Source organism: Hemicordylus capensis, chromosome 1, assembly GCF_027244095.1.
Source record: "Hemicordylus capensis ecotype Gifberg chromosome 1, rHemCap1.1.pri, whole genome shotgun sequence".
NCBI classification, from domain to species: domain Eukaryota; kingdom Metazoa; phylum Chordata; class Lepidosauria; order Squamata; family Cordylidae; genus Hemicordylus; species Hemicordylus capensis.
The window spans coordinates 195,574,860-195,587,605 of record NC_069657.1 but is presented as its reverse complement, the minus strand read 5'-3'; the positions used below and the strand labels follow the sequence as shown (position 1 = coordinate 195,587,605).

At 44.2% G+C, this 12,746-nt stretch overlaps 1 protein-coding gene across 19 annotated transcripts in view; it reads right to left on the bottom strand.

Moving 5' to 3' along the window:
* The window catches only part of MYO3B (myosin IIIB), a 523,310-nt gene that overhangs the window by 485,393 nt on the left and 25,171 nt on the right, over nucleotides 1-12,746 (bottom strand). For 11 of the 19 annotated variants that reach the window (XM_053283478.1, XM_053283479.1, XM_053283468.1 and 8 more), the window contains exon 1: nucleotides 6,137-6,291. The exons of 4 other annotated variants lie outside the window; for them this stretch is intronic. The gene's annotated coding sequence lies outside the window, so the exon portion shown is untranslated. Of the gene's footprint in view, nucleotides 1-1,479; nucleotides 1,528-2,632; nucleotides 2,674-6,136; nucleotides 6,292-7,055; nucleotides 7,180-12,746 lie in introns of those variants that run through there. 4 more of the 19 variants (XM_053283470.1, XM_053283483.1, XM_053283474.1 and 1 more) reach the window with 4 other exon arrangements.

Here is a 12,746-nt window from a genome sequence, read left to right as displayed (position 1 = left end):
GATTTGATGCTGCTGTTCTGTGCCACCTTTCTTTCTTGCTGCCCTCATAGTCCTCAGTGGCATTGCCCACACACTATTGTTTAATCCTATTGATTATGTCAGAATGCTGCATCTGATACGATGTCATGGTAAACACAATGTAAACAAAATCACATGGGTTGTACGTAAACAAAATCACACGGGTTGCCAGTGGCACAGCTAATCTTATTCTATAGCAGCGTTGACAAATTAGGCTTGGGTCTGTGAGGCCAAAGGAGAAGAAAGAAAATGGTGCTGAGAATCAGCAACAACAAAATGAACATCAAATTGCTGAACAGCATTGAAACAGCAGAAATATTCAGCATGGGAGCATGTTTTCTTGACAGTTGGCTTAACTACATCAGATAGGCAACTTTCAACATCAACACTGAAATTAGAGAACAATTGGTGCTGCTTTTCATGCTTATCATTTCTGAGTCTTAATTTATGTCTGGCTTCTCAGTAATTATCCTCCAGAGAGTTTTAAAATGACTTAAGTGAACTTACTGAAACTCCTCGCAGAGTGTTTGTCTAGTTTTATATAAATAAAAAACAGCTTTTGTTACTTTTTTAAACTTGCTATTTCAAAGCTATTTTAGGGACAGCTAAAGAAACAACCGCCCCCCCCCCCCACACACACACAGAGACACACCAAATACTGCTATGCTGCCTCATTGTGGTGGTGTGGGGTGTTCCTGGGAGGGATGAGCGAAGTAAGCTGGAGAAGACCTTTGAGGATTGTTTTCCAACCAGAAAAACAAACAAATGGATCATAGAACAAATCAATCCAGAATTTTCACTCGAGGCACAAATGACCAGGCTCAAACTATCATATTTCGGACATATTATGCGAAAACTCAGCTCCCTTGAGAAGTCCATAATGCTGGGGAAAATAGAAGGAAAGAGAAGAAGAAGATGACCAGCAGCAAGGTTGATGGACTCAATTATGACAACAATGAATGCACCACTGAGATAACTTAAAGGTCAAGTTGAAGATAGATTATCCTGGAGAATCTATCTATGTGGTCACTAAGAGTTGACACTGACTTGACAGCACTTAATTAATCAATCAGTCAAAGAAACAACATTAATAAAGTGAACAACCATCAGTCATAAGAATGATATCTATAACTATAACAGTAACCACAATATAACACAGGTAACATCACAGATACAAAAACAATAAGAAAAAAATAATAGAATATCATGGTAAAGTAAGACATCTCCATTCATCTAGCACTAGGCATATTAGTTTTATTAATAACTATAATAATGAAATGGATCAAGTCTAGAGACATAGACAAAAGGCTTTTGCCTTATTTATATATGTAAGGAAGGGAAATTATTGCTCCAAAGGAATGGACAATTTTAACTTTTCATTTAAAGTAGCTTAACCCACAGAGAGCATCTGCGAGCTAGTACTTGATTGCTCCCCTCACCCCCTGCCACAGCCCCCCTAACCTCAGATATCTCTCCACCTTCAACTGAGCCTCAGTCCTGCTCCTCCTCCATCCAGCTGCTTCGATCCCCCTCACCCCTCTTAGTCACTCCATCCCTTTACTCCATCCCCCTCACTCCTCTTTGTCATGGCTGCAGCATTGCTGGCATCTATTGGCCAAGCTGAAGCCCCCTATCCCCAGAGACCTGCCTACCCTCACCTGAGCTCCACTCCTGCTCCTCCCCACAGGAGCAGCAGCAGTTGACCGGGCCCTTCCTCACAGCTGCCACTGTCATGGCCGCGCGTTCCCCTCAGGCCACTGACAGGCCCAGGCCCGTGCCTTGCTTGCCTCCCTCCACCAATGGCCTTGGTAACCCCAAACAGCAGCAGTGGTTGACTGGGCCCTTCATTGCTGTCAATAGGTGCCGCCATGGCTGCTCGTTCCCCTCAGGCCGCTGACAGGCTTGGGCCCATCTCTTGCCCTTCCTTCTTTCTCTCTTCCCCTCTCTTCTTTTTCTCTCTCCTCTACTCGCTCTTCCTCCACTTTCTTCCTCTCCCCCCCTCTCTTCCTGAGTTAACAGATCTTGTTCATTTTGTTTCTTCATCTGATTCACACAACAGCAGCCTCCTTCTCCTGAAGGGGCTTTTTCCTCCCTCATGACCCTCTCTTCACAGACCCTTGCCCACTATCCTTTTATATATATAGTGTTGGAAGTGAAGGACTATGCGCTGTCTCTTGTCTCAATGACATAGGAGGACAGACTAGTGAGTCAGAGGGCTAGAGGGTCAAGACATTGGTCATCCCTTCCCTACTGCTCTGACACTATCCCTTTGATATGTAGATTGCTACGCTCAGGGACACTTCCTTCCTTCCAGCCACTTCCTTCCTCTTCCTTCCTCTCTTCCCTTCCCTCTATCTTGCAACATGCAAGCTCCTCTCCCCTGCACCATGTGTGCAGAGATGCAGAATCCATCTGCATCCAGCTAGCTAGCTAGATTAGAAATCCTATCTCTTCACTTTACTATCTAGAATGGAGTTCTATAATAAATACTACTTATATTGATTTGAAACTATGAACTGGCTCCTAGTTATTTTAGCATACATGCATGCCTAACTAAATTCTGCTGTGTTGTGCCTCTGTGCACTCTGCTATAATGAAAAAGGGTTTCTCCTACCACAGAGAATTCCCAACATATAGATTCCTCTCCTCTGCAATCAAGAACATCTTCCAACCAGTAACAGTTGCATTCCAACTGACCTTAACCATCACAGGTTCCTTCTCCCTATCTGCATATGGAATCCCTACTGCCCATTCATCACGGTGCCACAGGCTCCTCATCCCTATCTGCATATGGAATCCCCACTACCCAATCACCATGGTGCTTCTGCTCTCACAGACTTCTCCTCCCTATCTGCATATGGAATCTCCACTGCCCAATCACCATGGTGCTTCTGTTCGCAAATTCTCACGAGAGCTACCACACATGGGATTAGCCACGGGTATGCCTAAGAGAATTATAACATTTAATCAGGTAAATCACACAAATTCACTACCTAATTACAATTTTTTTGGAGAGCAAAGACAACTAAAAGTGGGGGATGACAATATTGTATAAAATATTAATATAAAGTAGTGAATACATAAAGGAGAAATAGCATTCAGTTTTGTTTGTATGGCATTAGTCAAGCAGCTAACGCAAAACCAAAGTATTCCAAAGCTATATTTTGATTAAAATCGGCATTCCAAAATGCCTATTTTAATTTTAATAAATACATTTTAATAAATATAAAAGCTATATTTTGATTTAAATAGGCATTCCAAAATGAACTAATATACTAAAACAAAAAAGAGCTTTATTCTAGTTGTTATCCTATTTGTCTGTTCCCTACATTCTCTAAATCTGTTTTTATGTGTGGAAATTGAAGGTCTGTTGACCATTAGTAAACATGATTCTGATTCTAAATCTGAATAAGTGTAATAATCTCACCATACATAACACAATCCATATATTACACACAAATTTGTTCCAGCTAATCTACTATACACAAACCTTGACCATTTTCCTATTTCTTTGGAATCTGAGTGTGAGCAGTAGTAATCAACCACCTCTTGACTCTCTTCTGGAATTACATCTCCCATACAACTCAAAAGAATACTCATTAGACACAACAGTGATGTACAAGATGAACTCTAACAATCCCAACAACAATGATTCCCCCCATGCTGCTTAACATCTACATGAATGTGCTGGAAGAGGTCATCAGCAGGTTTAGACTGAAGTGCCATCAATATGCAGATGACACTCAGCTCTTTCTCACTTTGTCATCTGATCCTAGGGAGTCAGTGGATGCACCAAGTCACGGGCTGGAGGTGGTGATGGGCTGGATGTGGGCTAGCAAAGTGAGCCTGAATCCAGACAAGATGGAGATGATGTCGATCAGTAGGAAAGACAATTAGGATGAAGGGATTCAATCAGCTCTGGTCAGAGTTGAACCTACCCTGAGCAAGTACACAGCTTGTGGGTACTGCTATACCTGACTCTGCTTTTAGATGCTCAGGTAGAGATGGATGCCAGGGGTGCCTAGTTTTGCCAGTTTTGGCTAGTGCGTCAGCAGCACCCCTTTCTCTACAAGGCAGATCTGGGCACAGTTTCCCATACCTTAGTCACATCACAACTTAACTACTTCAGCTACCTGAACGGCTTGGGTCTGAGATATCTTAGAGAGCGCCTTCTTTTACATGATCCCCACCGCATGTTAAGGTCATCTGGGGAGGTCCATCTCCAGTTACCACCGGTTCATTTGGTGGCAACTCAGAGGCGGGCCTTCTCTGTAGCTGCTCCTGGGCTGTGGAATGCACTCCCAGCAGAAATTTGTAATCTTAATTCTTTACTGACCTTCAAGAGAGCCCTTAAAACCCATCTGTTTGGCCTGGCCTTTCAGGGTTTTTAATTAGTTTTAATTGTTTTAATGTTAACCTGGTTTTCAGGGTTTTAATTGTTTTGATTGTTTAATTGTTTTTTAAGATGTTTTTAAATTGGTGTTTATATTTGTATTTCTGTTTTAATTGTTTTTAATGATTTCTGTTTTTTAACTGTAAACCGCCCTGAGCCAGTTCGGAAGGGCGGTATAAAAATCGAATAAATACATAAAAAATTAATAAACACACTCATGGGGCAGCCTTTGAAGAATATTCTGAAATTTCAGCTTGCGCACATTGCAGCAACTAGGGTTCTCTCTGGAATCGGAGCATATTACACCCATTTTGATAGAGCTACACTGGCTGCTAATCAGGCATGGAGCCAGCCAAACAGCGGCTTGCATCCAGCCCCGTGTGGTGGCCATGCCCCCTTTGCATGTGACATCACAAGCTAATCGGGCGTGGCCTCGGGCTCCAAAGAGCCCAAGCGAGCGCTTCCCTGTCATTCCAAGCAGCACAAGTGCTGCCTGAAAAGAACAGACAAGCGCTGGTTCGGGGCTCTTGGTAGCCCAGGTGTGGGTGGGGGGAGTTCATTTGGGGCTCTTCAGGAGCCTGAGCCATGCCCCCTTTAGGGCTTCAGTGGCCCCTACCATTGGCGGCCCGGGTTCTTTGAACCCGTTCGCACAATGGTGGCTAGGCCCCTGCTGCTGATTCATTTCTGGAGCCAATTAAAGTTGCTGATTAAAGCCCTTAATGGTTTGGGGCCTGGATAACTGAAGGTTTCTGCCCACCCAACAAGATCATCAGAGGAGGATTTGCTATGCATACTGATGCTGAGGGAGGCTCAGTTGTGCATATGGGACGGGACCAATGTTCCCTCTAACAGGGATTCCCAGATGTTGTTGACTACAACTCCCATAATCCCCAAGCAAAAGCCATTGCAGCTGGGAATTCTAGTCAACAACATCTGGGAATCCATTTTAGAGGGAACATTAGAGAGGACGCTCTCTGTTGTTGTCCCAAGGCTTAGGAATGCTCTCCCGGTGAGTGTTCTCCTCTGACTTTCTTGGCTGTTTTTAAAAAGCAAATCAAGACCCTGTTTGTTTAGGCTTTTGCGCCCTAAGGGCTGCTGGTCTCTCTGTTGTGCTGCTGCTCTGTCCCTGCCTTTTACAGCTGCTGTTCTGTTTGCATTTTTATGGTTTTATCATGTTTAATTTATTTTAATGTTATTTTAATGTGACTTTTTTACTTTGTTGCTGCCTTTTAACTTTTGTAAACAGGTTGGGATAAGTGTTATAAAAGATGGTATAGCAAACCAACAATAAATAAATAAAACCTCTTTCTAGTTCTTCTGGATTTTCATAATGTATATTAACATTTTGGTTGCCACTTTGTACCCGGGAGTTTTACAAACAGGCTTTAACACGAGTTTACTGGGAGGCTTTACTGAAAACTCGAAGCTGTCCCAATAAAACGACACAAGAAGTTGATTTTTTTTTTAACCCCGGATATCAATTGGGCTACACTAGAGTGTGTGAAGTGCTCCCTGATAACTTGCAGGGACTTCGGGGTAAATCTGGCCAATATGTGAATACATACCCCTCCATTCCAGAGGAGATGTGAGTTAGAGGGCTTTAAAAGCCCCGTGTGAAAAACTTCCGGGCGGAGGATCAATGACTTTAATAATTGCATCAGGGGCAGAAATTCAACAAGTGTTGTTTTCCCCAGTATGAAGAGAAGCCGTTAAAAGCCACACTACCTGTCACTGTGTCCAGGGGAAAGTGGCTGTTTCAAGTTGTTTGGCTTGCTTCAAATAGCAGACTGACCCTCTGTCTTTCAAACACACTTTACGGTTGTTTTTATTTAAGTTAAACAGCTTCCTAGAGCTCTCTCCGTTTGTGTCCCACTCTCCTCTACAGCTAGACAGGAAGTGGGTGTTGCCCGTAACTTCTTCCTGGTTCCTCCCATACCCTATAATTTAATGAGGCTGCCTCCAGTGGCTCTTTTGATATTGCCACAGTGCAACCCACATTAACATCTTCAAGCAAACTACGGCCGGCTGGTTGGTTGGTTGATTTTTGGCTAGCTGGCTCTCTGTGCTGCCGTCTCTTCAGAGATTTGGGCCTCCTACAATCTGCACATTTCCTCCCACCATAAGGATGGAGAACTGCAAAGCTTTCTTTTTGCTTATGGCACAAGCTATTTATCTCTTGAATACTTCTATATCACACTGCTTTAAGCTGTTCTTCTTGCAATGGCTTTGCAAAGCAAGTATAAAACTGTTTTGGCCAGGAGGCTCATTTGTATTCCAAATGACTCTCTTCTATATTAAGAATGATCAGGCCTTCACATAAATAGTGACCAAGAGACTCAAAGGCAATTTGAGACTCACTTATGAAAATTGCTTACTGTTAGCTACATTTCGAGTTCTGATTAGACTAAGCCATTAGTTGTAGTATGCATTTAATGTCAGAAACCAAAGACCTCAGCAGTGCCCGGAAACTGCAATTAGTAGCCTAGCTACTGTATTGTGGACTAACTGGGACCAGCTGCTGGCAATACATCTTGCCAGTTTATAAAGAGCTGCAGTGGCTTCCGGTCCATCTCCAAGCACAATTGTGGGGGCTTACCTTCAAAGCTCTTCATGGTTTGGAATGGATACATGTGTCCCTACTGACCTGCCTGTTCACCAAGATCATCTTCAAAAGTCTTCTTCTGGGGGTCGACACTGTCTGAAGTGAGATGGGTAGCAACTGGGGAGATAGCCTTCCTAGCAGTGTTCCCTCCAACAGGAATTCCCAGATGTTGTTGACAACAACTCCCAGAATCCCCAGCTGCAATGGCTTTTGCTTGAGGATTCTGGGAGTTGTAGTCAACGACGTCTGGAAATCCCTGTTAGAAGGAACACTGCTTCCTAGCTGTGGCTCCCTGCTTCTGGAATTTGCTGCTCACAGAGCTTTGCCTGATGCTGATTCTCTTGCAAGAAAGCTTTTGTATTTTCCCAGGCCTTTTAATACCTGATGGGAATGCTCTGCTATTTTATCCTGCTGTTTCATTGGTGATGGTCGTTTTATTGTGTTTTATGATGATTCTATTGTTCTCGCTCCCTTTTGTAAACTATCCTAGATGAACTCTTGTGCAGCATCTAGAAGTATTTCAGGGTGTCAGCCAGGAACCAGCCCCACTGGCTCTCATCCTGACTAAATAACTCTATGGAAGTCCTACTGAAATTAAGTAGTCGCTTACAGAAGCATTTCTTAACCTTGGGCCCCCAGATGTTGTTGGACTACAGCTCCCAGAATCCCGAGCCACAAAGGCCATGTCTGGGAATTCTGGGAGTTGTAGTCCAACATCAACTGGGGGCTCAAGGTTAAGAAGCCCTGCCTTAGAGTAACCCCCCGCGTAGCAGTACTGTGTCATTGAATCAGGATGTCAAGCAATTGAAATTGAGAGTCATGACTAATGCATCTCATTAATTTCAATGGTGCTTAATAATGACTACCGTACACCAGCGTGGTATAGTGGTTAGAGTGCTGGACTAGGACTGAGGAGACCCGAGTTCAAATCCCCATTCAGCCATACTACTTGCTGGGTGACTCTGGGCCAGTCACTTCTCTCTCAGCCTAACCTACTTCACAGGGTTGTTGTGAGGAGAAACTCAAGTATGTAGTACACTGCTCTGGGCTCTTTGGAGGAAGAGCGGGATATAAAATGTAAATTCATCATCATCATCATCATCATCTGGATGTTGCCCACAGAAGAGCAGCATACACATCTATAGAATCAAAGAAAACGTTTCCTCACCAAAGGAGCACCTGTGATCAGACACCCACTAGGGAAGTGGAAGTTTGATTTGGGTGGTACAAGGGTGAAAAGGAGGGCAGAGCTCCTGTACCCTATTAAAATAAATAACATTTTTGCAGGTGTCTCATCTTCTCAGAGATGAGAAAAGTCGAACAGCCATGCTTTCCTCTTGTCCACAACTATTAAAGAAACAGGAACCTCCTTGATGTCATTCTAGAGTAGGGGTTCCCCAGCATAGGTGCCCAGATGTTGGACTACTTTGGCCATTTTGGCCGGGGATGATGGGAACTGTAGTCTAACATCATCTGGTGGGGAGGCCAAGGTTAAGAACCCTTATTGTGAAGTATGTAGACTCAGAAATTCTCATGATCGTTGCCTCTGCCAGCAATGTGTGTGCCCTGCCTGATCCAGGCTTTTGCCACTATATAGGAGACAAGTCAGTGCAGGAACAAAGAGCAATGCTCAGTTTCAAAAATGAAACAATTCTGCCCCACATTATTTTCATGAGAGCAGCAATGATGATGAATTGACAAAAGATTTGTGACCTCCAACTCTTTTTTGCACTCAGTGCCTAATATTATAAGTACAGTTTCTATGGAAACAGACTTTGCTTCCTCTCTAACTTGCCATTCAGAAAGATCCAACACAAACGTGCACAGACTTTTAACAGGAAGATGGGGATTCGCTCACCCTCATAATGCTCAAATTTGCCTGATCAAATCAAGGAGCAGCTGAGTTTTTTTAAATATATACCCTCATTTTAAATACGAGAACATTCCCCTTACAAACTAATATAAATGATGAATCAAGACAGTGCAGCAGAGCACTCCACAGCATTCGAAATACAAAATGGCCTTCCAAGTTGGCTTGGAATTTTAATAGAAATGCTAGCAATGGGGATGAAAAGGTGAACGCAGACAAGGGGGCAATTCAAACAATACCGGCACAGTACTCATGAAGAAAGAGGGGAGCATGTCCACTGGGACGTTGGTGGAGGATGTCTCACACCCTCCTGGCATGTCCCTTGATCATATGTGGGGGCTGTTCATCCAAATGGCCCCTAAACTTGTGCTGCAAATACTTGTGTGTTTAGGATCCATCCCGATGAACCGTCTGCACATGTAATCAAGGGATATGCCAGGATGTCTGTGGGAGATGTCCTGAAAGGGGTGCTCTTGGTACACCCCCCTCTTTCTTCGCATGTGCTGTGCCACTATTGGTGAAACTGACCCATACATTCTAAGCCCAGTTAGTATGGCATCTGAAGATTCTGTACTTACCTACAGTTTCCTTGCAAGCTCCACTCCTGTGCCGATGCCCCCTGCTCTCCACAGTTGAAAGCCCATCCCCTGCTCTCACAGTTACCATGCTTGCAACTGTACAAACCCTGTGCACCCCATCCCACACCATTCCAGAGAGTTTCCTTGACTCTCAAGAGTGAATCTGGGGTGAGTGGGAGTTGCAGTAGAAAAAGCCTCATTGTGGAAGAGAACTCTACTCACACTTCTGTGCATTCAAACTATAGTTAGAATTCGCCCATATTATGTATGAATTGACACAGCGATTTTTAAAAAGTATTTCCCCCATGATCTGAACGGTGGTGGCACCAGAAAAATATATATATTGGGGGTGGGGGACAGAAGAGGAATAGTGCATGTCTGGAGGGGTGAATTTTGTACTGTATTCTAGATTTCTGAAAGAAAAATAATGGTTATTATTTAATATTGCACATTAAATCTCCCATTCTGAACATAAATGAAAATGAGTCCACAGGGATCTGTTCTTTATATTGTTGCTTGTATTGATTGGCGATTAGAAAGAAAAGCACTCTGTGTATATAAAATGTGCCATTCCTTCAAGTTACCACAGGGGTCCAGCAATGAGGGGTTGCAGAGAGGGGCAAACTATGGTCTGGGGAGGCACTCATCCCCTTCTGGTGCCACCTATAAGTTTAAGCACACTAGCTGCATGACCTAACCACTGTCCTCTCTAATTTTTTTCATCTGACAGTTGAGTTTTGTTCTGGACAGCAATATTAAGGCAGTGTGTGTGCATGTGCATTCAGAGTGGGGCCTCCCTGATTCAACCTGAGCAGGATCTAAAATTAACTGAGTGGACATCAAAACACTTGTGTGAGCACATGCATGTGCACAAGCCTTAGAAGGAACACTGGACCTAATGCGTAGCTAAAGCACACTTGTGCTTTACGAAGCAATTGGACACTTCGGCTTTATAGCAGGCCAACTTGTGCAGGAAGTAGAGTCTGGTCACAATCCAACAGCAGACCCAGCACACTCCCAAGGCACTCACATGGCAGCAACCATCAGTGTAAACCAAGCTATAGTTGACTGGTTTTAAGGAATTGCCCTACAACAGAGTCGTTTGATTCTAAAACTGGATTACAGATTGAGAGCACAGGATCTAGGGGTGGCAGCACTGCTTTTCGATTAATTAATCCAGAAAAAGGTAGGCTTAGTTCTCTTCTCCACAAAATGCTGGAGGGGGTTACTTTGTGGGGGCACACTCAAATACACATTGGCTTTCTCCCCATTAATCAAGCTAGTCAACAGAAATCAGCACAAGTTGTTGATAGTATCCTGATATTTGCAGGGATGGGATCTGCTCTTTGAAACAGCCATGCTGACAAACAGCAAGATGCTCTTCTTCACCACAGTGTCGCTGCAGGAGCAGTTCAGTTTAGCACCATCAGACTGAACCACACACACACACACACACCCGCCGCCCCATTCACCATGAGGTGTTGAAAAGGAAAGCTCAGCATTAAAATTATCGGAGGCTTATCCTACAGTCATGTCAGCCTGGCAGGAGCAGAGTGATTCAGCTTGCACTTGGATGCTGTCACCACAAGGAAGGTCAGCACGACCTTACACAATGTATCAACCTGAAAGCAAGCTGTTAATTGAAAAGAAAGAAAGTGCCTGCAGAAAATTGTCTTCATTTGAACTTGGATAGTGGCTTTACAAAATGAGTTTAGAACACACACACACACACACACACACACAGAGAGACACAATTAACTCATTCTTCGTAACTACAGCTGAAACTTACTGTGATTCAGTGATGAGAGTGCTGAACATGAGTCACTGGAATGACCAGGGGGGAAATATGGGGACAGAGAAGGGGAAAACCACATTTTGGGGGACTTTGTGCCACATGTTGGATTTCTGAAGGAAAAATTACAGTATATTTTACATTAATTCTCCCATCCGAAAGACAAATAGAGTCAGTGTGGTGTAGTGGTTAGAGTTTTAGACTACAACCATGGAGACCCAAGTTCAACCCCCCCCTTCAGCCATAAAAATAACTGCGTGACACTAGGCCATTCGCTTATCTCTCAGCCTAACCTACTTCACAGGGTTGTTGTGAGAATGACTATAACCATGTACATGTACATTGCTTTGTACTTGGATGAAGAGCGGGATATAAATGTATGAATAAAATAAAAAATACAGTAGAAGTGAGCCAGTGGTGAACTGCTCTTTATTTGTTTTGATGCTCTTTATAGATATGGGTTCTATATGTTGATTGACAATAAGAAACAAAAGCACTCTGCATCAAGTAGCCACAGGGATCCAGCAATGGTGGTGGGGCCCGTGCCTATGATTCGAGTCCAAGAAATCTCAGTATAAACTCCAGTTCATCCCTGAACAAATTGTGTGCCCATTATGAGTATGCCAAAATATAGATGTGTCATCACCCTGGATCTAGGACTCCCCAATCGGGGGATGAGACAGATGGCTTAGAGGATGAATAAGGGTAGGAAGACCCAGATACAGGAAACACTGATCACCACCATGACCCAAGGACATAGTCCTTCCTTCATACTCAGAAGAGTCACCTGAGGACCTGCCAGTCCTAGTAGAGTCGCCGCTCCCAGCACCGCCAGGTCAGTGCTTAAGAAATCAGTCAAGACTCCTGTTTTATAGCTGCTTCCCTCACATACATAAAGGAATCTTATATAGATTTAACTGAGAGTTTATTCAGAAACAACTCCATTTTCTCCTTTTCCTTTCTGATAATGCCCCCCACACACACACAAACACACAGAAGCTCTTCTCACGATCCATGAGAAGAGCTTTTATTGGGCTTGTGAGGAGAGCAGGCTTAGCCTCAAAGGGCAGCCCCGGGGCGGCCGAATCAGCCGCCCGCGCAACTGCCAGCTCCGTTGGGATCTGGGGCTGCACAGCCCCCAGAAGTCCCAGGATGCCCCTCCTGAGAACACGGGGCATCCTGGAGAGACCCCCCAAATCCAGGAGGCTTCTTGCAGCCGATGGGAGTCTCCTTGTATGTTGCCATGGAGCAGAGCCTCGCTGTGGCAGCACACGATCAACCAAACGGGGTTAGCGGAGCACTAGCTAACCTCGTTTAAGGGGAGGGGAGGGGTACTTTAGGTGGCTTGCTGCCGGGAGCTGCACGGCTCCTGTGGCAGCAGACGGCCAGGAGAAATCGGGCTAGGCTTTCTTAGCCCAATTTCTCCTGGTGATGTGAATAGCTTCTCTCTCCCCACCACAAGAAACTTCTAAACAACAAAATATAAAAGATAC